Genomic DNA, 27,003 nt, shown 5'->3' with positions numbered 1-27,003 from the left:
AAAACTCTACCATCTGGTGAGCAAGATGTATGAGACAGGCGAAGTACCGTCAGACTTCAAGAAGAATATAATAATTCCAATCCAAAAGAAAGCAGGTGTTGACAGATGTGAAAATTACCGAACTATCAGTTTAATAACTCACAGCAGCAAAATACTAACGCGAATTCTTTACAGACGAATGGAAAAACTGGTAGAAGCCGACCTCGGCGAAGATCAGTTTGGATTCCACAGAAATGTTGGAACACGTGAGGCAATACTGACCCTACGACTTATCTTAAGCTAGATTAAGGAAAGGCAACCCTCCGTTTCTAACATTTGTAGACTTAGAGAACGCTTTTGACAATGTTGACTGGAATACTCTCTTCCAAATTCTAAAGGTGGCAGGGGTAAAATACAGGGAGCGAAAGGCTATTTACAATTTGTACAGAAACCAGATGGCAGTTATAAGAGTCGAGGGGCATGAAAGGGAAGCAGCGGTTGGGAAGGAAGTGAGACAGGGTTGTAGCCTGTCCCCGATGTTATTCAATCTGTATATTGAGCAAGCAGTAAAGGAAACAAAACAAAAATTCGGAGTAGGTATTAAAATTCATGGAGAAGAAATAAAAACGTTGAGGTTCCCCGATGACATTGTAATTCTGTCAGAGACAGCAAAGGACTTGGAAGAGCAGTTGAACGGAATGGACAGTGTCTTGAAACGAGGGTATAAGATGAACATCAACAAAAGCAAAACGAGGATAATGGAATGTAGTCGAATTAAATCGAGTGATGCTGAGGGAATTAGATTAGGAAATGAGGCACTTAAAGTAGTAAAGGAGTTTTGCTATTTGGGGAGCAAAATAACTGATAATGGTCGAAGTAGAGAGGATATAAAATGTAGACTGGCAATGGCAAGGAAAGCGTTTCTGAAGAAGAGAAATTTGTTAACATCGAATATAGATTTAAGTGTCAGGAAGTCGTTTCTGAAAGTATTTGTATGGAGTGCAGCCATGTATGGAAGTGAAACATGGACGATAAATAGTTTGGACAAGAAGAGAATAGAAGATTTCGAAATGTGGTGCTACAGAAGAATGCTGAAGATTAGATGGGTAGATCACATAACTAATGAGGAGGTATTGAACAGAATTGGGGAGAAGAGGAGTTTGTGGCACAACTTGACAAGAAGAAGGGACCGGTTGGTAGGACATGTTCTGAGGCATCAAGGGATCACAAATTTAGCATTGGAGGGCAGCGTGGAGGGTAAAAATCATAGAGGGAGACCAAGAGATGAATACACCGAGTAGATTCAGAAGGTTGTAGGTTGCAGTAAGTACTGGGAGATGAAGAAGCTTGCACAGGATAGAGGAGCATGGAGAGCTGCATCAAACCAGTCTCAGGACTGAAGACAACAACAACCACAACAAGAACAATTACTTAAGCCTTGGCAAACTTTCATTGGGAATTTGGAAATATGATACAAGTGAACTCGTTTCTGGACAAAACATTTACATTCATAGGAGTCATACACTGACTGCCATACGTTAGTGCGTAGAGATAGGATTGGGATGATTTGAGGGAAGAGACCAAACAAAGAGGTCATCGGTCTCATCGTATTGGCAAGACAACAACAACCACAACAAGAACAATTACTTAAGCCTTGGCAAACTTTCATTGGGAATTTGGAAATATGATACAAGTGAACTCGTTTCTGGACAAAACATTTACATTCATAGGAGTCATACACTGACTGCCATACGTTAGTGCGTAGAGATAGGATTGGGATGATTTGAGGGAAGAGACCAAACAAAGAGGTCATCGGTCTCATCGTATTGGCAAAGGATGGGGATGGAAGTCGGCCGTGCCCTGGCAAAGGAACCATCCAAGCAATTCCCTGAAGCGATTTAGGGAAATCACCGAAAACCTAAATCAGAATGGCCGGCCGCGGGATTGAACCGTCGTCCTCCCGAATGCGAGTCCAGAGTGCTAACCACTGCGGCACCTCGCTCGGGCTTAGAAACAGAAAGTACTAAAGAAGGATATGAAGGTACATCTATTGCCAGAGTAGAAAACATGTTGAACTTGTAAATACAAATAAACTTTGAAAATGGAGACCGGAATTATTTAATATCGTTACGGGAAAATGGAGATTGGAATTATTTAATATCGATACGTAAACTACGCCTTTCCGTAAAGTTCGCTTTGCTGTTGCAGCCGGATCCCACCATACTCGTAAGGCGTAAGTTGTGGCTGAAGTGGCTGCAAAATCAGTCACTGGCTCAGTAGCAATAGCTCTACCTTGACAGTATCTAAGTTCAGTGAAGCCAGATGAGAGCTTCTCGTGCCAGACGAGGAGAAATTCTAATGGAGCCTGGATGTGGTTGGTTCAAATGGCTCTGAACACTATGGGACAACTTCTGAGGTCATCAGTCCCCTAGAACTTAGAACTACTAAAACCTAATTAACCTAAGGACATCACACACATCCATGCCCGAGGCAGGATTCGAACCTGCGCGGTTCCAGACTGTAGCGCCTAGAAGCCTGGATGTGGTGAGGACCTGTTCGAGAAGTCCTCTAGAAGTGAAGTGTAGAAGTAAAGTAACCATCTGAAGAGAGCTTCCAACAAGGAAAACTGAGAGCCTTGTGTTTTTCGGTATTGTATAATTCGAACGGGCTGAACACTAATTCTTGACAGTGACATACAGTAAGATGTTGTCTTACAAAATGCTGGTCTCTCTCCCTTACTCATATTTCGGGTGGTTACCCAGTTAAAAACTTGTTAGTCTTGGAGCACAAAAGTGTATCTAACTTACTCCCTCTCACTGACTTCATTTGTGCGCTGGCTAATATAGTAGGACCTCTGTAAGTATAGTCGCACTCCTCACTCTCACTTCTAAATTATTTACGTGAACCCAAATTAGTCGTCTTTATATTTCTTGGAACATACAGGTTGGCGGCACTTGGGCATGTGTCAGCATCCCGCACATTAAAAAGAACTCCTAAACTTTCTATTCCTTTTCACCTTTCTAAGGCGATATCTTAACAGCCCGTGTTTTTCATTGAAGACTGACTCCCGTTGATTTCCTCTGCAATAGAAGTTCTTCCAGGACTCTTCCTGTTAAGCGGCACGTATCCCATAGACACACTCGTGAAAAACAGACAGCTGTGAGATAGGATCTGAATTGTCTAACTACATTCCAAAGCGGCTTTCTGTCTTCCTCTCATTCCACAACACACAGCTCAGCGTAACATTGTACCTACCTCGTGCTTCCCATCACACGGGGAGCAAGTGCCGACGTTGGGAACTGGGGTGGGGGTTGACGCTTTGTGGCTTTATGGCCTTACACTACATTCCCCATTCTTGGTGGAATCCAACCTGCTTCGACAGTAGCTCCTCATTCAGCTATAAATACAAGGAAATCATAATTTAAGTACTGATGTGTTGGCAGTCACTAGTTCTAATTCGCATTACGTTGTCTGGTGGAGTTTATTTATTCCGATTAATTTGACTCTCTCTTACTGGTTTTACATAAGTTAGGGCTTCAGTTTGGTAAAAAACTTTCACGTAACATTACCCTTCCCTACTCTTTTCAGATTTATGCACATGTGGTTGCACTCAAAACTTTTTATAGAATAAGTGCATCAAAGAAAATTACCCTAACGCGGAATTCGGATTGTGAACTCTTCTCTGGGACTGACTGTTTGGTGAAGGATTGGACTTTTTCAAGGGTACACATCTTTTATTATATTCCTTACTGTTCTAATAGGTCACCACACACACGCACTTTTCTTGCTGGCATAAATGGTTGAGTACATTTAATTAAACATATGATATCCATTCAGACTACCAGCACACAACGTGAGTCTTTCCTCTTTTCAGTTAATATTACATTTTCTGTTCTTGTCTTAACCACCATTCTCACTTACTGACTTTCCAAAAACAATTGGATTATTATTTTTCTTACTTATTCACCCAGTTATGGCTTAGGGTGAATCTAACTTCATCACTCTCTTTCTTAAAACATCAGTTAATCATTCACTCTCGCTTAAAAACCACTTTTAAAATCTAATTCATTCATCCTTTTTATAAATATAAACATAAGGTCTGTAACCATTTTAATACACCCATAAAAGTACGTTGTCACATAATAAAATACACAGCACAGATTATACACTGACGAAAAGCCAACTACAGCACTAAAAAATTATTAATGTAAAGTACTGAAATTTCCAGAATACATTTATCTAGAATGAGATTTTCACTCTGCAGCGGAGTGTGCGCTGATATGAAACTTCCTGGCAGATTAAAACTGTGTGCCCGACCGAGACTCGAACTCGCAGGGAGCTTCTGTAAAGTTTGGAAAGTAGGAGACGAGGTACTGGCAGAAGTACGGCTGTGAGTACCGGCCGTGAGTCGTGCTTCGGTAGCTCATATGGTAGAGCACTTGCCCGCGAAAGGCAAAGGTCCCGAGTTCGAGTCTCGGTCGGGCACACAGTTTTAATCTGCCAGGAAGTTTCATAGATTTATCTAGGTTACATATTTAAGCCATTAACACTGCAAGATCACAGGCTAATGTAGGCACGAGATAAACCATTGCAAATGTGAAATGCTGGAGCAGTTAATAACCGGAGTAACAGCCAGAACGTTGAATGCAAGCATGGAAACATGCATCCATTATATTGCACAGGTGCCGCTTATCAGTTTCTGGGATGAAGTTCCCTGCCTGCTGCACTTGCTCAGTCAATACAGGGACTGTTAATGCTGGTTGTGGATGACGCTGGAGTTGTCATCCGATGATGTCTCATATGTGCTCGATTGGAGACACATCTGGTGTTCGAGCACGCCAAGACAACATGTCTACAGATTAGATTAGATTAGATTTACTTTCATTCCAATTGATCCGTAGTGAGGAGGTCCTCCAGGATGTAGAACATATCAGAAAAACAATAATACATTACAAATATTTACAACACAAAGAAATAAGCTAATGTACCATTCCACAGGTCCCAAGTGGAAGACTGTCATTTTTTTAATGAACACTATATGAAAGAATCATTTTACAAATAGTAATGCACTGAATTTAAAATAAAAAAGGTTTTTTATTTATTTATAAGTAATAAACGTGTAATACAAATACTATAATACTTGTCAGACCTTAACTTTTCCCGGCGATTCGAATGTTCAAATAACTTACGGGTTTGCTGCCGGGTGACGTCGTCGAACACCGCCGATATTTCGACAGGAGCACACCCTGCCATTCTCAAGGCACAAATGCAAGGAAGAAAAAATGTGCAAGCAAATTTAATACCTCGGTTCACAGAGGAGAAACAAGGAAGACACCACACACAGAACAAGTGTCAACACAACCAAAGATAACCAACATCAGAAATATCGATAGTTACTATTAATCAACAGGCGAGGTAGCACTAATTCTGTCCCTCTGTTTTTTGATGAGAGACAGAGCCGTATTCCAAGCAGCATTTAAACAAAATCCACCATCTCTGTTAATAAGGTTGCTTGATAGTCTGATTTCAACAGCTTCCTTAATAACACTATCCCAGTAGCTGGACGTGCAAGCCAGAATCTCCGTGTTGTTGTATTCCATAGGATTACCGGTGTCAAGGCAATGTTCTGCAGAACACTATAATACTTATTTACAATGAACACGTTACTGTACTGAAATTGTGAAGACGTTATATATATATATATATATATATATATATATATTTATATATTTATATTAGACACGCACAAATCAGTTGGTTCTACTGAGAAATTCATCAATGGAGTAGAAGGGGTTGGCCACCAATAAATCCTTTAGGCTTCTCTTAAACTGAATATCATTGGTTGTTAAGCTTTTTATCGCTGCTGGCAAGTTATTGAAAATGTGTGTTCCTGAATAATGCACACCTTTTTGTACAAGACTAAGTGACTTTAAATCCTTGTGAGGATTATTCTTATTTCTAGTACTGATTCCGTGAATTGAGCTGTTGGTTCGAAAAAGTGATATATTTTTAATGACAAATTTCATTAAGGAATAAATATATTGGGAAGCAGTAGTTAGTATCCCCAGTTTCCTAAACAGGCTTCTGCAGGATGTTCTTGAGTTCACACCACATATAACTCTTACTCCACGTTTTTGTGCCCCAAACTTTAGCTTTGCTTGATGAATTACCCCAAAAAATAATCCCATATGACATTATGGAATGAATGTAAGCATAGTATGGCAGCTTTTTCATTTTTATATCCCCTATGTCTGACACAATTCCCATTTGTGAAGACGCTTCATCAGTTCTGTGGTGTGCTCCTCCCAGTTGAATTTATTATCAAGCTGTAATCCCAATAATTTAACACTGTCCACTTCTTCGATCTTCTTGTCATCGTATGTTAGGCATATACTAGTGGGACACCGCTTACAAGTTCTGAACTGCATGTAGTGTGTTATTTCAAAGTTTTGTGACAAAGAATCGGCTAGGAACCAGTGATTAATGTCCACAAATATTTTATTAGCCGATGTTTCTAAGACTACACTTTATTTGCTATTTATTGCAATGTTTGTATCATCGGCAAACAAAACGAACTTGGCATCCGGTAATGTTACTGATGAAAGGTCATCGATATACATAAGAGAAAGTAAGGGCCACCGAGCGAGGTGGCGCAGTGGTAGCACACTAGACTCGCATTCCGGAGGACGTCGGTTCAATCCTGCGTCCGGCCATCCTGATTTATGTTTTCCGTGATTTCCCTAAATCGCTCCAGGAAAATGCTGGGATGCTTCCTTTGAAAGGGCACGGCCGACTTCCTTCACCATCTTTCCCTCATCCGATGAGACCGATGACCTCGCTGTTTGGTCTCTTCCCCCAAACAATCCAATCCAATCCAAAGTAAGGTCCCTAAAATGGAACCTTGTGGGACCCCACATGTAATTAGTTCCCTCATCATTGACATTAGTATATAAGAATATTCCTAAAAGAATTGGAATCAAATTGTAAAAACTTTACTGTTAAGTTACTGTTAATTGTATATTTAATGTTCAGACCTATTCCGCTGTAAGTGGTCAATGGTGAATAAACTGAATACTGAATAAACTGAATATTGCAGTGTATATGTAGTGACAACATAGGCGCCGTATTGGAGATGCTTAGAACCACATTGATGATGTCATGGGTCAAAGCAGAGGTGTGGAATCTGACACTTCTGTAATCCCCTAACTTTGGTGCCATTAACAGCCCCTACATATGACCAGAATTTCTTGGCAGTTTGGTTTACAACAGCGGTGTATGGCCGACCGTTATCCTGTTGGAAAACACGCCCTACAATGCTTTTATGAATGGCAGCACAACAGGTCGAATCACCAGACTGACGTACAGATTTACAGTCAAGACACGTGAGATAACCATGAGAGTGCTTCTGCTGTGGTACGAAATCGCATCCTCCAGGTGTTGGTGGTGTCTAGCACACAGACAGGTCGCAAGCCTTCACCTGGCCTGCTTTTAAGCAACACTCAGCCATCACAGGCACCGAGTCAGAACCAGCTTTCATGAGAAAACACAACGGACCTCCACCCTGTCCTCCAATGAACTCTCGCTTGACACCACTGAAGTCGCAAGAGGCCGTGGTTTGGGATCAATGAAATGCACGCTAAAGGACATCTGACAGGGAGCTGTCCTTGAGACAACCATTTTATAACACTTCATTGTGTCATTTTGATGCCAAATGCTGCTCACACTGCTGGTATAATGCAGCAAGATGTGCCAAGGCCACATGCCGAACATGATGTTCTTGTCTCTTGATAGTACACTACTGGCCTTTAAAATTGCTACACCACGAAGATGACGTGCTACAGACGCGAAATTTAACCGACAGGAAGAAGATGCTGTGATATGCAAATGATTAGCTTTTCAGAGCATTCACACAAGGCTGGCGCCGGTGACGACACCTACAACGTGCTCACATGAGGAAAGTTTCCAACCGATTTCTCATACACAAACAGCAGTTGACCCGCGTTGCCTGGTGAAACATTGTTTCCGACTTTGATAAAGGTCGGATTGTAGCCTATCGCGATTGCGATTTATCGTATCGCGACATTGCTGATCGTGTTGGTCGAGATCCAATGACTGTTAGCAGAATATGGAATCGGTGGGTTCAGGAGGGTAATACGGAACGCCGTGCTGGATCCCAACGGCCTCGTATCACTAGCAGTGGAGATGACAGGCATCTTATCTGCATGCCTGTAACGGATCGTGCAGTCACGTCTCGATCCCTGAGTCAACAGATGGGGACGTTTGCAAGACAACAACCATCTCCACGAACAGTTCGACGACGTTTGCAGCAGCATGAACTATCAGCTTGGAGGCCATAGCTGTGGTTACCCTTGACGCTGCATCACAGACAGGAGCGCCTGTGATGGTGTACTCAACGACGAACCTGGGTGCACGAATGGCAAAACGTAATCTTTTCGGATGAATCCAGCTTATGTTTACAGCATCATGATGGTCTCATTCGTGTTTGGCGACATCGTGGTGAACGCACTTTGGAAGCGTGTATTCGTCATCGCCGTACTGGCGTATCACCTGGCATGACGACATGGACCTGGCATGATGACATGGTGTGCCATTGATTACACGTCTCGGTCACCGCTTGTTCGCATTGACGGCACTTTGAACAGTGGACGTTACATTTCAGATGTGTTACGACCCGTGGCTCTACCCTTCATTCGATCCCTGCGAAACCCTACATTTCAGCAGGATAATGCACAACCGCATGTTGCAGGTCCTGTACGGGCCTTTCTGGATACAGAAAATGTTCGACTGCTGCCCTGGCCAGCACATTCCCCAGATCTCTCACAAATTGAAAACGTCTGGTCAATGGTGGCCGAGCAGCTGGCTCGTCACAATACGCCAGCCACTACTCTTCATGAACTGTGGTATCGTGTTGAAGCTGCATGGGCAGCTGTACCTGTACACGCCATCGAAGCTCTGTTTCACTCAATGCCCAGCCGTGTCAAGGCCGTTATTACGGCCAGAGGTGGTTGTTCTGGGTACTGATTTCTCAGGATCTATGCACCCAAATTGCGTGAAACTGTAATCACATGACAGTTCTAGTATAATATATTTATCCAATGAATACCCGTTTATCATCTGCATTTCTTCTTGGTGTAGCAATTTTAATGGCCAGTAGTGTATCATGTGGCCACTGGCGCTCAGACTTCTTCCGACCGTACATTATCATGATCGCTGCTGACAAAACTGATGAACAATGGCTACATTCTCGCCAAGTCTTTCTGCAGTTACGCAGAAGGAACATCCAGCTTCTCTCAGCCCTATTACAAGACCTCGTTCAAACTCAGTCAGGCGATGATGATGATGATGATGTTTGGTTTGTGGGGCGCTCAACTGCGGGGTTATCAGCGCCCGTACAATTACCCAATCTTTGCTGAGTCCAATTTCGCCACTTTCCTGGATGATGATGAAATGATGAGGACAACACAAACACCCAGTCATCTCGAGGCAGGTGAAAATCCCTGACCCCGCCGGGAATCGAACCCGGGACCCCGTGCTCGGGAAGCGAGAACGCTACCGCGAGACCACGAGCGGCGGACGCCCTCACTCAGTCAGGCGTTGATAGTGGTACCTCTGGCGGCTTAAAGTTATTCTTAACTAACGCCAACTCACCATATTCAGTCTCAAAGTCAAGTAATGCTCACGACCGTTAGGGCGTGTTTGTAAAGCAAAACAGATCTGCATCCTCATAGTGGCGCTACTGGCGCCATTCTTATGCGACTGGCGGATAATTTGAATTGACGTCTTTTGGATGTAGAAACACACCCTGCAACTTTCTTTTACGTCGCATAGCTCTTTCCTTGTGCTGCGATTTTCTTTCCGTCAGTGTATATAAAATTTAAGGCATGTGCATAACAACATACTGTAAGATTATCGCGTGGTTCTTCCGTGTAAGTGATTCAATGATGTTTTATTTATGGGCTCACTCTTCGTCTTGCTACACGTTTTACCTAGTGGTTAAGAATTCTACTTCAATTGTTCTTGGAAAACATCCAATAAACTATTATAAACAGAGGTCACATCGTCCTTTTACTAAATTTGCTAAACAAATTAATTACAGGCACAATGGATGACATTAATGGGGCTAGTTACCGTGAAGCAACACGTAAATGTAGCGGGAACTTGTAATCTTATCACTGGCATTGATGTAGGTTCATTCATTAACTTATTCATTGAACTCTGTTGCATCTATTAATTCAATAATTGTGCCAATCGTTTAAATTCTGGAATGAAATTAGATTCATTAGGATTAGGCAAAGGAGGTTTTCAGCAATTGACGACATTTGTTTTGTAAATAGTGCCGCCGGATGACGTTGTGCAAATCCCACAATATTTCCTCGGAGCAACTGTCCGACATCATCAAGTGGGTGAACCTCACTGGTGGCTAGGTACGACTGACAAGATCCGCATGTCGACGCCCCTGTATATAGATCACGCGCGTGAAAATTGCGCAGGCGCAGGAACCACGCATGCCCCAAAATTTGTAGATAGATGGCGCTAGACTCAAACGCTCTCTGACGGGAAACGCAGAGCGGCCGTTTTGCGCGTGCGCTGACGCTGTGTTTACTAACATGCTGCCAAAGTTATGACGGGTCTATTATCGAAAGCTCTTTGCTTTCTCGTCGTGATTTAACAGCAGCCAATGCAGGGTTCCAGGCTGTACTCAATTGAAATCCCGCATCCCTGTTGATAAGGTTATCAGCTGTACGGACATGTATTGCTTCCTTAATTCTGCAATCCCAGAAAGAGGATGCTGGGGATAAAACTTCCGTCTTTTCATAAATCATGTGATGTCCTGTGTTCAGAAATTGCCGACTTCTCCGGTTGGCGTAGGCGTGTATGACGCTGATGTTCATTGCAACGTTCTTGTACTGTGCGACATGTCTGACCTATACAGGGTGTTAAAAAAAGGTACGGCCAAACTTTCAGGAAACATTCCTCACACACAAAGAAAGAAAATATGTTATGTGGACATGTGTCCGGAAACGCTTACTTTCCATGTTAGAGTTCATTTTATTACTTCTCTTCAAATCACATTAATCATGGAATGGAAACACACAGCAACAGAACGTACCAGCGTGACTTCAAACACTTTGTTGCAGGAAATGTTCAAAATGTCCTCCATTAGCGAGGCATATGTAGGTCAGACATGTCGCGCAGTACAAGAACGTTGCGATGAACATCAGCGTCATACACGCCTACGCCAACCGTAGAAGTCGGCAATTTCTGAACACAGGGCATCACATGATTTATGAAAAGACGGAAGTTTTATCCCCCGCATCTTCTTTCTGGGATTGCAGAATACATATCCGTACAGCTGATAACCTTATCAACAGGGATGCGGGATTTCAATTGAGTACAATCTGGAACCCTGGATTGGCTGCTGTTAAATCACGACGAGAAAGCAAAGAGCTTTCGATAATAGACCCGTCATAACTTTGGCAGCATGTTAGTAAACACAGCGTCAGCGCACGCGCAGAACGGCCGCTCTGCGTTTCCCGGCAAAGGGCGTTTGAGTCTAGCGCCAACTATCTGCAAATTTTTGCGCATGCGTGGTTCCGGCGCCTGCGCAATCTTCACGCGCGTGCTCTATATACAGGGGCGTCGACATGAGGATCCTTCCCCCTCCCTGATGATGTCCTCCTCCCCTCCATCTACCCCTCCTATCAACTTTGATCCTCCCCCCCACTTCCTGTGTCCTTTCCTTTAGGCACCCTCCCTCCCTTCTCTTTCCTTTTCCCCCATCTCCTTCCTCCACCCCTCATCCCCCGGGCTTCCCCTCCCCCTTCCTCCCTTCCCACTATCTCCCCTGCCCATGGCATCTGCTCTCCCCTCTCCCTCTCCCACCCCCCTCCTCCTCTCTTGGCAGGTCCCAGGACTCGTACACGGTTAGTGAACATTCGCACGCCGGAGATCAACGCCTCGTGTTTCTGTGTGTGCCGTCGTTTTGTGCTTAAGTGATTGAGTGTTATTCGTTTTGTGCACCTACGTTCACGTGTGACAGTTTTCGTCTATGTATGTGTCCAAGTGTCTGAACAAATTTTATCTTGGACTCTACGCCCGTGAACGGCTCCATGTATTTTAAAAACTGTTTGTCTCCGTTTATATGTCCACCATATTTTTTTCTCTAATTGTCTTCATTTGTGTCTTTTGTGTTTCTCTGAGGCCAAAGAGCGGCGTAGTATGGTGCTGCTGGCCTGCCTGTAAACAGGTTTAAAAATAACAATAAAGAAAGAAAAAAACATGCGGATCTTGTCAGTCGTACCTAGCCACCAGCGAGGTTCAACCACTTGATGATGTCGGACAGTTGCTCCGAGGAAATATTGTGGGATTTGCATAACGTCATCCGGCGGCACACCCGTGAAGACTATTTACAACATATCCGCCGGGAAAGCCTGAAGAGTCACAACTTTTATTTTGCTGGCAATTTCATTTATTTATCCAAAAACTGGCAAAACAGTAGCTACAAAATTTATAATGTTTTCTATGCAACATAGTCTACAAATTTCGTAATTAACTTCACGACATAATTGCAGAATTTACCAGCAATCGTCTCACTAAGTACATGATCATGGTCACACGTTCCTTCTCTTGAAAAATAATGAAAAGGAATGAATAGGAAAGTGAACGATTCACTGAATTACACTGTACACACCAATTCAACTACGTGCACATGCAGTTAGGACAACATGGGGCGTGGACCGAGATCTACTTGAAAGTGGTGAGAAAATTTCTGCGTAGTTATCAAGTGCATGCATATTACTGAACTCTTTGGTTGATTACCAGTAGATTGAAACCTCTAATTAAGCAATACATACGGAATTTACTGTTCAAAGTGAACAACGCACCACTTATTTATTAACTTTGGTGAACCACGTGAGCACATAGCTAAAGCTGGGTAGTGGAACAAGTATTACTGCTGGTTATACCACGAAAATCGGGACAAGATTTTATGTAAGAGATTACTTTAAGACAGAAAAATATTAAAACAGTACAAAATTACAGGAAAAAGTGAGATGGGTGGAATTCTTAAATACACACTGTTCATTTCGTAACAATCTCTAAAATTACCAAGCTTCCTAGCTAAAATGAATCACTGATTGTAATTGTATCTGAAATAATATGGATTGACACTACAATTCTTTGCATAGGATTGCAGAAGGGGACCTTAACTTTTGTGTAACGCAACTAATACGACATGTGGTCATAAACTAGGCAGAAAAAAAACACTATAAAACAAATTCTCACAATAAATTTCCCACGTATCTCGTATTCTCATAATTAAGTTTGCAGGGGCCTTAACATCAAATTGAGGTAGCAATTGACAGTGTATAATCTAAGAGAGGCCACCCACATTCTGTATGGTTGAACACAACACACAAAGAAAACTGCTCGAATAAACTAACATACCCCCACAAAATTACTGCTCCGCGAAAGATTTTGAATTCACTTGACTTTTTAATGCAATGTGGTAACAACAAAACACAATCCCAGAAAAGTAGGCTTGCATAAGGCAAAAGACTTGAACATGTGCTCAGTGACAAATCATGGAAGAAACACTGAAAATTAAATAAAATTACTCCACAAAATTACTGTAGTTGTGGCTATTGGCTTTAAATGAGTTTAGAACACGATCGAAAAGACACGACACCATAGTTTAACCACACTTTAGCAGGCATGCAACAAATCGCGCCACCACGTGCCCAAGTACAGGGTGTTTCAAAAATGACCGGTATATTTGAAACGGCAATAAAAACTAAACGAGCAGCGATAGAAATACACCGTTTCTTGCAATATGCTTGGGACAGCAGTACATTTTCAGGCGGACAAACTTTCGAAATTACAGTAGTTACAATTTTCAACAACAGATGGCGCTGCAAGTGATGTGAAAGATATAGAAGACAACGCAGTCTGTGGGTGCGCCATTCTGTACGTCGTCTTTCTGCTGTAAGCGTGTGCTGTTCACAACGTGCAAGTGTGCTGTAGACAACATGGTTTATTCCTTAGAACAGAGGATTTTTCTGGTGTTGGTATTCCACCGCCTAGAACACAGTGTTGTTGCAACAAAACGAAGTTTTCAACGGAGGTTTAATGTAACCAAAGGACCGAAAAGCGATACAATAAAGGATCTGTTTGAAAAATTTCAATGGACTGGGAACGTGATGGATGAACGTGCTGGAAAGGTAGGGCGACCGCGTACGGCAACCACAGAGGGCAACGCGCAGCTAGTGCAGCAGGTGATCCAACAGCGGCCTTGGGTTTCCGTTCGCCGTGTTGCAGCTGCGGTCCAAATGACGCCAACGTCCACGTATCGTCTCATGCGCCAGAGTTTACACCTCTATCCATACAAAATTCAAACGTGGCAACCCCTCAGCGCCGCTACCATTGCTGCACGAGAGACATTCGCTAACGATATAGTGCACAGGATTGATGGCGGCGATATGCATGTGGGCAGCATTTGGTTTACTGACGAAGCTTATTTTTACCTGGACGGCTTCGTCAATAAACAGAACTGGCGCATATGGGGAACCGAAAAGCCCCATGTTGCAGTCCCATCGTCCCTGCATCCTCAAAAAGTACTGGTCTGGGCCGCCATTTCTTCCAAAGGAATCATTGGCCCATTTTTCAGATCCGAAACGATTACAGCATCACGCTATCTGGACATTCTTCGTGAATTTGTGGCGGTACAAACTGCCTTAGACGACACTGCGAACACCTCGTGGGTTATGCAAGATGGTGCCCGGCCACATCGCACGGCCGACGTCTTTAATTTCCTGAATGAATATTTCGATGATCGTGTGATTGCTTTGTGCTATCTGAAACATACAGGAGGCGGCGTGGATTGGCCTCCCTATTCGCCAGACATGAACCCCTGTGATTTCTTTCTGTGGGGACACTTGAAAGACCAGGTGTACCGCCAGAATCCAGAAACAATTGAACAGCTGAAGCAGTACATCTCATCTGCATGTGAAGCCATTCCGCCAGACACGTTGTCAAAGGTTTCGGGTAATTTCAGTCAGAGACTACGCCATATTATTGCTACGCATGGTGGATATGTGGAAAATATCGTACTATAGAGTTTCCCAGACCGCAGCGCCATCTGTTGTTGAAAATTGTAACTACTGTAATTTCGAAAGTTTGTCTGCCTGAAAATGTACTGTTGTCCCAAGCATATTGCAACAAACGGTGAATTTCTATCGCTGCTCGTTTAGTTTTTATTCCCGTTTCAAATATACCGGTCATTTTTGAAACACCCTGTACATCATACAAAGAAAAGGCCTAAAATTATGTAACTAATGAACCAACATTACACTGTTACGGCAACAGAAAAACATTTTGTACAAATGAAAAACAAATAAAAACTTCTAGCAAACGAAATAAAGGCGTGAAATGAAGGTCCGCCCTCCTCGTCCACTCATGGCTAAGTCCCTACTTTCTATCGCTTAATCCAGCAAAATGATGATAATTAACCCGAAATTAAAACTTTAAATGACAATTTTAAGCTTAAAACCCACACCATTCGCGTTCCCCACGACGAAATAATACATTCTAATACCTTCCTTTGTTACCCAAATACACTCCTGGAAATGGAAAAAAGAACACATTGACACCGGTGTGTCAGACCCACCATACTTGCTCCGGACACTGCGAGAGGGCTGTACAAGCAATGATCACACGCACGGCACAGCGGACACACCAGGAACCGAGGTGTTGGCCGTCGAATGGCGCTAGCTGCGCAGCATTTGTGCACCGCCGCCGTCAGTGTCAGCCAGTTTGCCGTGGCATACGGAGTTCCATCGCAGTCTTTAACACTGGTAGCATGCCGCGACAGCGTGGACGTGAACCGTATGTGCAGTTGACGGACTTTGAGCGAGGGCGTATAGTGGGCATGCGGGAGGCCGGATGGACGTACCGCCGAATTGCTCAACACGTGGGGCGTGAGGTCTCCACAGTACATCGATGTTGTCGCCAGTGGTCGGCGGAAGGTGGACGTGCCCGTCGACCTGGGACCGGACCGCAGCGACGCACGGATGCACGCCAAGACCGTAGGATCCTACGCAGTGCCGTAGGGGACCGCACCGCCACTTCCCAGCAAATTAGGGACACTGTTGCTCCTGGGGTATCGGCGAGGACCATTCGCAACCGTCTCCATGAAGCTGGGCTACGGTCCCACACACCGTTAGGCCGTCTTCCGCTCACGCCCCAACATCGTGCAGCCCGCCTCCAGTGGTGTCGCGACAGGCGTGAATGGAGGGACGAATGGAGACGTGTCGTCTTCAGCGATGAGAGTCACTTCTGCCTTGGTGCCTATGATGGTCGTATGCGTGTTTGGCGCCGTGCAGGTGAGCACCACAATCAGGAGTGCATACGACCGAGGCACACAGGGCCAACACCCGGCATCATGGTGTGGGGAGCGATCTCCTACGCTGGCCGTACACCACTGGTGATCGTCGAGGGGACACTGAATAGTGCACGGTACATCCAAACCGTCATCGAACCCATCGTTCTACCATTCCTAGACCGGCAAGGGAACTTGCTGTTCCAACAGGACAATGCACGTCCGCATGTATCCCGTGCCACCCAACGTGCTCTAGAAGGTGTAAGTCAACTACCCTGGCCAGCAAGATCTCCGGATCTGTCCCCCATTGAGCATGTTTGGGACTGGATGAAGCGTCGTCTCACGCGGTCTGCACGTCCGGCACGAACGCTGGTCCAACTGAGGCGCCAGGTGGAAATGGCATGGCAAGCCGTTCCACAGGACTACATCCAGCATCTCTACGATCGTCTCGATGGGAGGATAGCAGCCTGCATTGCTGCGAAAGGTGGATATACATTGTACTAGTGCCGACATTGTGCATGCTCTGTTGCCTGTGTCTATGTGCCTGTGGTTCTGTCAGTGTGATCATGTGATGTATCTGACCCCAGGAATGTGTCAATAAAGTTTCCCCTTCCTGGGACAATGAATTCACGGTGTTCTTATTTCAATTTCCAGGAGTGTATGAAGAGCTGCAGCCGGATGCGTCGGCTCACCTCTCCAGGTCCGGCTAGACAAGGAAATAGCGTGTCCCCGACAACGTCTCTCCCATTCAAATTTCGGTGGTGGGGGTACGACGACCACCCTATGATCAGCCTGACGACTCTTACTCTGCCAGCTACGTTAGTTATCTTTGGTGCGACCTTCCCTCTGCTGAACTTGTCCACCACGTTAAGTTGGTACTGCCTCTACACTTCTTTGTATATCTGTCATCTACCTTTATCCCTCTAAATTCAGTCTATACTCACTCACATACGATCACTCATACAAGGATGGAGAAGGAGAAAAGGGAATGTGACACGTAAAACAAAATAAATAAGAGAGTGCAACGTTTCCTTCCCCAGACGAAGTACAGGGTGTATCAAAAATAATCATCCGATTTAAGAAAATCATAACTACCGGGTGATCAAAAAGTCAGTATAAATTTGAAAACTTAATAAACCACGGAATAATGTAGATAGAGAGGTAAAAATTGACACACATGCTTGGAATGACATGGGGTTTTATTAGAACCAAAAAAAAAAGTTAACAAAACGTCCGACAGATGCGCGTCGTTTGGTGATGCTCAGCCTCCACTTTCATCATGCTTGGCCTCCCAGGTCCCCAGACCTCAGTCCGTGCGATTATTGGCTTTGCGGTTACCTGAAGTAGCAAGTGTATCGCGATCGACCGACATCTCTAGGGATGCTGAAAGGCAACATCCGACGCCAATGCCTCACCATAACTCCGGACATGCTTTACAGTGCTGTTCACAACATTATTCCCCGACTACAGCTGTTGTTGAGGAATGATGGTGGACATATTGAGCATTTCGTGTAAAGAACATCATCTTTGCTTTGTCTTACTTTGTTATGCTAATTATTGCTATTCTGATCAGATGAAGCGCCATCTGTCGAACATTTTGTGAACTTTTGTATTTTTTTGGTTCTAATAAAACCCCATGTCATTCCAAGCATGTGTGTCAATTTGTACCTCTCTATCTACATTATTCCGTTATTTATTCAGTTTTCAAATTTATACTGACTTTTTGATCACCCGGTATTATGTTATTTGAGATATGTGCGTGAACAACGTACTATTCAAAAGAGCAAACACTCGAGTTTTACAGGTTCCCGCTAGGTAACAGCGGCAGTTTGCGCCCACTTCAGTTCTAGTAAAAATGGTGTCGGGACAACACAAAACTTTTTGTCTTCTACCTTTAGAGCAGTGCGGGCCAGTAATATCAGTTCAGTGTGACTTTCGTACTAGGTACGGTATGGATCCTCCTACAGCACAGAGCATTATACGATGGCATGAACAGTTCCGAAGCCGGCCGGTGTGGCCGAGCGGCTCTAGGTGCTTCAGTCTGGAATCGCGCGACCGCTACGGTCGCAGTTTCGAATCCTGCCTCGGGCATGGACGTGTGTGATGTCCTTAGATTAGCTAGGTTTAAGTAGTTCTAAGTTCTAGGGAACTGATAACCTCAGATGTTAAGTCCCATAGTGCTCAGAGCCATCTGAACCATTTGAACAGTTCCGAGAAACAGGTTTTTTTGTGTAAAGGTAAATCGCCGGACCGTCCCCGAGTGTTGGATACCATATCCCGCGCGAGCTTTACATTTTCTGGCGCGTGTGTGAATAGACCAATGCCCTGCACCGACGTGGGCGCTCTCACAATTCTTCCAGTATGTGTGACTGGCCGGCCACGCCCTAGAGGTGGCACCGGATAGCAGCCCGTGGCCGCTGACCTTTGCGGCACACTCTGATGTCACAACTGTTGACGTGCGCCACTGTCAGCTGCTCGACTCCTTCACGAATACCATCTGTTGGGGCGGAGCTGCGTCGCCCGTCCCAGCCGTATCCCTGGGGTAGCATTCATTTCACGCTAGGTGAGGTGAGCCCTACGTCAGCGTGACGTAGGCACGCGTCATCATGAGTTTCACGAGTTGTCCTATCGACTGTTGTGTGCATTCTGTATACATCGACTGTTGTGTGCGTCTTGAATCTGCACTGTTCATTGTTCTTAGTTGATTTACAACATGAAGGCAAAATTAAATGGAACTAGATGATTTAATATTTCCAGCAACATTCGGAATTCCTTCGAACTTCAGTTTCTCAGTTTAACGTTTCTGCCCACGTGAATTATGTACAATTCATTGGCTTTTATAAAAATACGAAACACTTTAATTTCTCCCTATTTCACGTTTTTACCCTCATGATTTATGCACGATTAATCGGACTAAAACATGCCTAGACACTTTCGTTATGGTTATGATTCCTTCATTCAGATATTCGTTGTGTTCATGAAACACACCATAACATCCCACATTCTTTGGATTGCAGCTTAACAATTAATTATTTCACGTTTCTACCCACACGATTTTTGCACGATTCATCGGATTTTTTAAAAAAAATTGACCAAAGCTTTTTTTTTACTTTCGTTATGGTTCCTTCGTTCAGACATTCATTATGTTCCTGAAACACATAATACCATCCCAAATTGTTGGGATTACAGCTTAATAATTAATTCAACTGGGATGAGCGTAACAGATAACTCCTGTCACTTCGTTTGTACACATGAATTTACATTTAGCTTTGACGTTATCGGTACAACCGCAAAGATCGATATACGCATTCATGTAGTCGATTTAGGTTACTTACGTCACGATGACGTAGTGTTACGTCACTATGACGTAGGGTTCTCCTCACCTAGCATGAGATGAATGCTACCCGTATTCCTGCGGCAGTGTTGCATGCCGGCAGCGACGAGGGACTGCTCTGAGCAGATAACGCGCCCACGACTCGGAGCTGTTCAGCTGCCGTAAGGCGCCTTGTCATCCCTTGTCCCGCAAGAGCCTCTCACAACAAACAGACAGACATCTGGACACAAGCTTCACTTAACAACCTTGCGCAAACTCCTAAGTTCTAGTACATATTGAATATTACACTGAACAGCCAAAGAATCTGGTAGACCTACCTCGTATCGTGTGGGGCCCCCGAGAGCACGCAGAAGTGCCGCAACACGACGTGGCGTGGACTCTACTAATGTCTGAAGTAATGCTGGAGGGAATTGACACCATGAATCCTGCAGGGCTGTCCATAAATCCGTGAGAGTATGAGCGGGTGGAGATCTCTTCTGAACAGCACATTGCAAGGCATCTTTTAAGTGAGAAGATTGTTCCTGGAGCCACTCATTAGCAATTCGGGACGAGTGGGGTGTCGCATTGTCCTGCTCGAAATGCCCAAGAGTGTCGGAATGCACATTAGACATGAATGGATGCAGGTGACCAGACAGGATGCTTATATACGTGTGACTGTCAGAGTCGTATCTAGATGTATCAGGGATCCATGGATTCATGAGGTTGTCTCCATACCTGTACATGTCCATCCGCTCGATACAATGTAAAATTTGAAACGAGAGTCGTCCGATCAGGCAATATTTTTCAAACATCAACAGTCCAATGTCGGTGTTGACGGGCCTAGGCTCGGAGTACAGCTTTGTGTCGTGCAGTCATCAAGGATACACGAGTGGGCCCCAAAAGCCCATATCGATATTTCGTTGAATGGTTCGCACGCCGACACTTGCTGATGGGCCAGTACTGAAATGTGCAGCAAGTGGAAGAAGGGCTGTATTTCTGTCACGTTGAACAATTCTCTTCAGTCGACGTTGGTCCTGTCCTTGCAGGGGCCACCGCTGTGGCTGAGCGGTTCTAGGCAATCCAGTTTGGGACCGCGCGACCGCTACGGTCGCAGGTTCGAATCCTGCCTCGGGCATGGATGTGTGTGATGTCCTTAGTTTAGTTAGGTTTAAATAGTTCTAAGTTCTAGGGGACTGGTGGCCTCAGATGTTAAGTCCCACAGTGCTCAGAGTCATTTAAACCATTTTTGTCCTTGCAGGACCTCTTTCGGGCAGCAGCGATGTCGGAGATTTGATTTACTTGATTCCTGATATTCACGGTACACTCCTGAAATGGTCGTACGGGAGATGCTGTGTCACATCGCTCGTGCGCCGACTATAACTCCACGTCCAAACCCACTTAAATTTTGATAACCTTCCATTTTAGCAGCAGTAACCGATCTAACAATTGTGCCAGACATTTGTTGTCTTGTACAGGCGTTGGCGACCGTATTCTGCCTGTTTACATCTCTGTATTTGAATACGCATGCCTATACCAGTTTCTCTGGCGCTTCAGTGTAAAAGGCATAGTCACATATCACTGAAGTTTACAGTGATAACAAAAATATTAATTAGAAAAACAATATCCTTTAAAATCTTAAGATAGTTTACACAAATGCAAAGTGAATTACGTCCTTTTGAATGGCTTTACAAAATGGGGGGAAACAATATACAAAACTTAATATTACTGAAATATAAATAAAGTAACTCGAGGTTAGCTTAGCTCGCTCATTAAATGACTTTATACATGACAGAGGCACAAACAACGAACATGCATAAATACTTTACATAAACAGTTGTTACTAATATGGCACCGATCTCCGTGCTTATTGCACTAACATCGAGAAAGGCTCAAACATTAAATCAGCAAAAAATAACTTATGTACAGTAAATTTCAGGCTTGAGGTGAACTGGTAAGGTATTCTAGGTCGTGGGGAGTTTTTATTCACGAAATTGGTAGTCTCCCATCACAACAAATCCAAATTACCCTCGTTATTAACCAACATTCACCATCTTACGGTTATGTTCTCACATATGCATGATAATTAAGGAAGTCCCTGGATTATACTCAGTTTTCCACATATTTACGATCAGTTATTGACATTAAGATATTACATAACTGAAATCATAATCTATGTTTACCCGTTCTAAGTGGCTAAACAGAAGTAACACATGCTTCTGTACTTAATAACACCATTACAGAAAGGCCAAATATTCTAAGTATCCTTTACTTACGCAACTGATAGGCATGGCATTTCTTACTACATCGAATAATATAACCAAAATACTCTACCTGAAAGAAACACTGGATTTCTTCATCTTAATAAGAAAAATGCAAGTTAATGGAAATGCATATTACCTTTCATCCTACTGACACTCCACACGAGGTCTTTCTCCACTTTTCTTTTTTACTTTACTTTACTTGCCTTTAATCTCACCTTCATTTTCGTCACATCAAAGAACTGACTCGCCCATGCTCAGATCAGCTGATTGTTTGGTAGCCAAGATCTCTATTTATGCTTTATCATGCAAGTAAGAGTCATTACTTTCCCCCAAGTTTCAACGTCTTTCAAATAGTCCAGTTGGTAACAAGTTATCTGTCAACATAAAAGCCACGCATAGATTTCCCACACATCGCATTCACATTTATTGTCAAGAACACAGTCGAAATAAGATCTCTTAGACTTTCTACTTATAAGTTATCGTATTCAAATAATTTAAGTAACTATTGTTGGGCACTCCCTGTATTCAATGCAGATGTTTCCTTGTTCACACTGGACCAAAGGATCCTCTATTCTTTAATTCTTTCTCTAGCAGGCATCATCTCTATGGAGTTACTTTCTTTCTCGGGGTCACTCAGTTTCGTCATCATATAAGTCAGCTTCACTGTGCATCGCTACAACAGCATACAACTACTGTAACAATAAAAACACCACTTCGGCGAACTTTTTCACCATAAGAAGGACTGGCGCAACATTGAGGCGAGTCGAGACTATAACATTGGAACATCTTTGGCGCACCAAAGTCTCTTGAAGAGCGAGTTCCCCTGAGTTATTGCAGTTTCAAATCGTTTTTCTTTCAATCGACTTTTACTCTGTTGAGATATGCCACTTCCAAGCGTAGAATATTCTATTCAAACATAAACTCATTATCTTATGCGTTATTAAGTTGCATGATAACACTTGATGAGATAGAAAAACCAACACACTTCGTTCTAATGTGCCAACTAGAAGCTTACTCATGAGACAAATGTTCAAATGTGTGTGAAATCTTATGGGACTTAACTGCTAAGGTCATCAGTCCCTAAGCTTACACACTACTTAACCTAAATTATCCTGAGGACAAACACACACACAGGGAAGATTCGAACCTCCCCCGGAACCAGCCGCACAGTCCATGACTGCATTACTCATAAGAAATGACAACTGAACTGTGTCCCGATGCATTTACTCCTGCCACAATTTAGCATTAGAGATCTGATGCAGACCTCTAGTCCGACGTGATCTGAGGATTTCGATCTCGTTGGCGTGGGAATGCCGAATTCAACTAACCCTAAATTGGCCTGAGTACACAATGAAGAGCTTGCTTGATGAATATTGATGCACACAACATAACACACGTACCAACACACACAAAACAATAAACATACAAAATTACAATTTTTGTAATGAAATAAATAGAGTAAAAGAGACAAATCACATAGAAATAAAAACAAAGCTCCACAGATACAAGTTCTTTCAGACGGCGTAATGTTACAAGCCTTTTCATTAAAACAGAAGGGCTAATGGTATACTAACATGGTATACTAACTTTCGCAAATCTAAATAATAAGAGAAACCACATTAGAATTCATTTGCTTAAAGTTATGCAAAATTTCAAAATAACGTGTAAATGTGTTTGTTACATAAGCCTCGGGGAAGATCAGTTTGGATTCCGTAGAAATATTGGAACACGTGAGGCAATACTGACCCTACGACTTATCTTAGAAGCTAGATTAAGGAAAGGCAAACCTACATTTATAGCATTTGTAGACTTAGAGAAAGCGTTTGACAATGTTGACTGGAATACTCTCTTTCAAATTCTGAAGGTGGCAGGGGTAAAATACAGGGAACGAAAGGCTCTTTACAATTTGTACAGAAACCAGATGGCAGTTATAAGAGTCGAGGGACATGAAAGGGAAGCAGTGGTTGGGAAGGGAGTGAGACAGGGTTGTAGCCTATCCCCGATGTTATTCAATCTTTATATTGAGCAAGAAGTGAAGGAAACAAAAGAAAAATTTGGAGTAGGTATTAAAATCTATGGAGAAGTAATAAAAACTTTGAGGTTTGCCGATGACATTGTAACTCTGTCAGAGACAGCAAAGGACTTGGAAGATCAGTTGAACGGAATGGATAGTGTCTTGAAGGGAGGATATAAGATGAACATCAACAGAAGCAAAACGAGGATAATGGAATGTAGTCGAATTAAGTCGGGTGACGCTCAGGGAATTAGATTAGGAAATGAAACATTTAAAGTAGTAAAGGAGTTTTTCAATTTGGGGAGTAAAATAACTGATGATGGTCGAAGTAGAGAGGATATAAAATGTAGACTGGCAATGGAAAGGAAAGCGTTTCTGAAGAAGAGAAATTTGTTAACATCGAATATAGATTTAAGTGTCAGGAAGTCATTTCTGAAAGTATTTGTATGGAGTGTGGCCATGTATGGAAGTGAAACGGGGACGATAAATAGTTTGGACAAGAAGAGAATAGAAGCTTTCGAAATGTGGTGCTACAAAAGAATGCTGAAGATTAGATGGGTACATCACATAACTAATGAGGAGGTATTGAATAGGATTGGGGAGAAGAGACGTTTGTGGCACAACTTGACTAGAAGAAGGGATCGGTTGGTAGGACATGTTCTGAGGCATCAAGGGATCACCAATTTGCTATTGGAGGGCAGCATGGAGGGTAAAAATCGTAGATGGAGACCAAGATATGAATACACTAAGCAGATTCAAAAGGATGTAGGCTGCAGTAGGTACTGGGAGATGAAGAAGCTTGCAGAGGATAGAGTAGCATGGAGAGCTGCATCAAACCAGTCTCAGGACTGAAGACCACAACAACAACACATAAGCCGATGTCAGTGTACATCATAATCATGTTTTGATATAAAAATGATAACAGAAATAGATAATGGCCTTTGCCATGATACAACTAATCATTTGAGTAATCAGTCTTCTGACTGGTTTGATGCGGCCCGCTACGAATTCCTTTCCTGTGCTAACCTCTTCATCTCAGAGCAGCACTTGCAACCTACGTCCTCAATTATTTGCTGGATGTATTCCAGTCTCTGTCTTCCTCTACAGTTTTCGCCGTCTACAGCTCCCTCTAGTACCATGTAAGTCGTTTCCTGATATCTTAACAGTTGTCCTATCATCCTGTCCCTCCTCCTTGTCAGTGTTTTTCACATATTCCTTTCCTCCCCGATTCTGTGCGGAACCTCCTCATTCCTTACCTTATCACTCCACCTAATTTTCAACATTCGTCTGTAGCACAACATCTAAAATGCTTCTGTCCCTGTTTTCCCACAGTCCATGTTTCACTACCATACAATGCTGTGCTCCAAATGTACATTCTCAGAAATTTCTTCCTCAAATTAAGCCCTATGTTAGATACTAGAAGACTTCTCTTGGTCAGGAATGTCCTTTCTGCCAGTGCTAGTTCGCTTCTGGTGTCGTCCTTGCTCCATTTGTCATTGGTTATTTTGCTGCCTAGTTAGTGGAATTCCTTCACTTCACCTATTTCGTGACCATCAATCCTGATGTTAAGTTTCTCGCTGTTCTCATTTCTGCTACTTCTCATTACATTCGTCTTTCTTCGATTTACTCTCAGTCCATATTCTGTACCCATTAGACTGTTAATACCATTCAGCAGATCACGTCATTCTTCTTCACTTTCACTTAAGACAAAAATATCATCAGCGAATCTTATCATTGCTATCCTTTCACCCTGAATTTTAATTCCAGTCCTGAACCTTTCCATCATCACTTCTTCGATGTACAGATTGAACAGTAGCGGCGAATGACTACATCCCTGTCTTTGTATTCTCTTTTGGCTCTTGTACATATTGATATTACCCGTCTCTCATTATTGCTTACCCCAATTTTTCTCAGGATTTCGAATATCTTGCACCATTTTACATTGTCGAACGCATTTTCAAGGTCGACAAATCCTATGAAGGTGTCTTGATATTTCTTTAGTCTTGCTTCCATTATCAACCGCAACGTCACAATTGCCTCTCTGGTGCCTTTACCTTTTTTTGAAGCCAAACTGATCGTCATTTAACACATCGTCAGTTTTCTTTTCTATTCTTCTGTACATTATTCCTGTCAGCAACGCGACTGCTACGGTCGCAGGTTCGAATCCTGCCTCGGGCATGGATGTGTGTGATGTCCTTAGGTTAGTTAGGTTTAAGTAGTTCTAAGTTCTAGGGTACTGATGACCACAGATGTTAAGTCCCATAGTGCTCAGAGCCATTTGAACCAACCTGTCTGCAAGTTGGGTGCATGAGTTGTTAAACGGAATTTGCGATCGTTCTCGCACTTCTCAGCTCTTGCAGTGTTCGGAATTGTGTGGATGGTATTTTTCCGAAAGTCAGATGGTATGTCGCCAGACTCATACATTGTACACAACAACGCGAATAGTCGTTTTGCTGCTACTTCCCGCAATGATTTTAGAAATTCTGATGGGATGTTAGCTATCCCTTCTACCTTATTTGATCTCAAGTCCTCCAAAGCTCTCTTAAATCCTGATTCTAATACTGGATCCCATATGTCTTCTAAACCCACTCTTGTTTCTTCTTCTATCCCATCACACAAATCTTCTCCCTCATAGAGATCTTCAATGTACTCTTTGCACCTATCTGTTCCCTCCTCTGCATTTAACAGTGGAATTCTCATTGCACTCTTAATGTTACCACCCTTGCTTCTAATTTCACTGAATATCGTTTTGACTTTCCTATATGCTGAGTCAGTCCTTCTGACAATCATTTCTTTTTCGGTTTTTTTCACATTTTGCGTACAACCATTTCGTCTTAGCTTCCTTGCACTTCCTACTTATTTGATTTTTCAAAAAGTTGTATGTCTGTACTCCAAAATTTCCCTGAAAATTTTTGTACTTCCTTCTTTCATCGATTTTTTCTTTTCTTGTTACATATGAAAATTTAATACCTACTTACACGAATAAGCACACAATCAACATCTTTAAAGAATAAGTGCTACTTTCACAAAGGAAATATTT

Source organism: Schistocerca cancellata, chromosome 4 (genome assembly GCF_023864275.1).
Source record: "Schistocerca cancellata isolate TAMUIC-IGC-003103 chromosome 4, iqSchCanc2.1, whole genome shotgun sequence".
In the NCBI taxonomy this organism is placed as follows: domain Eukaryota; kingdom Metazoa; phylum Arthropoda; class Insecta; order Orthoptera; family Acrididae; genus Schistocerca; species Schistocerca cancellata.
The sequence above is the reverse complement of the archived record's forward strand: the minus strand, read 5'-3'. Positions refer to the sequence as shown.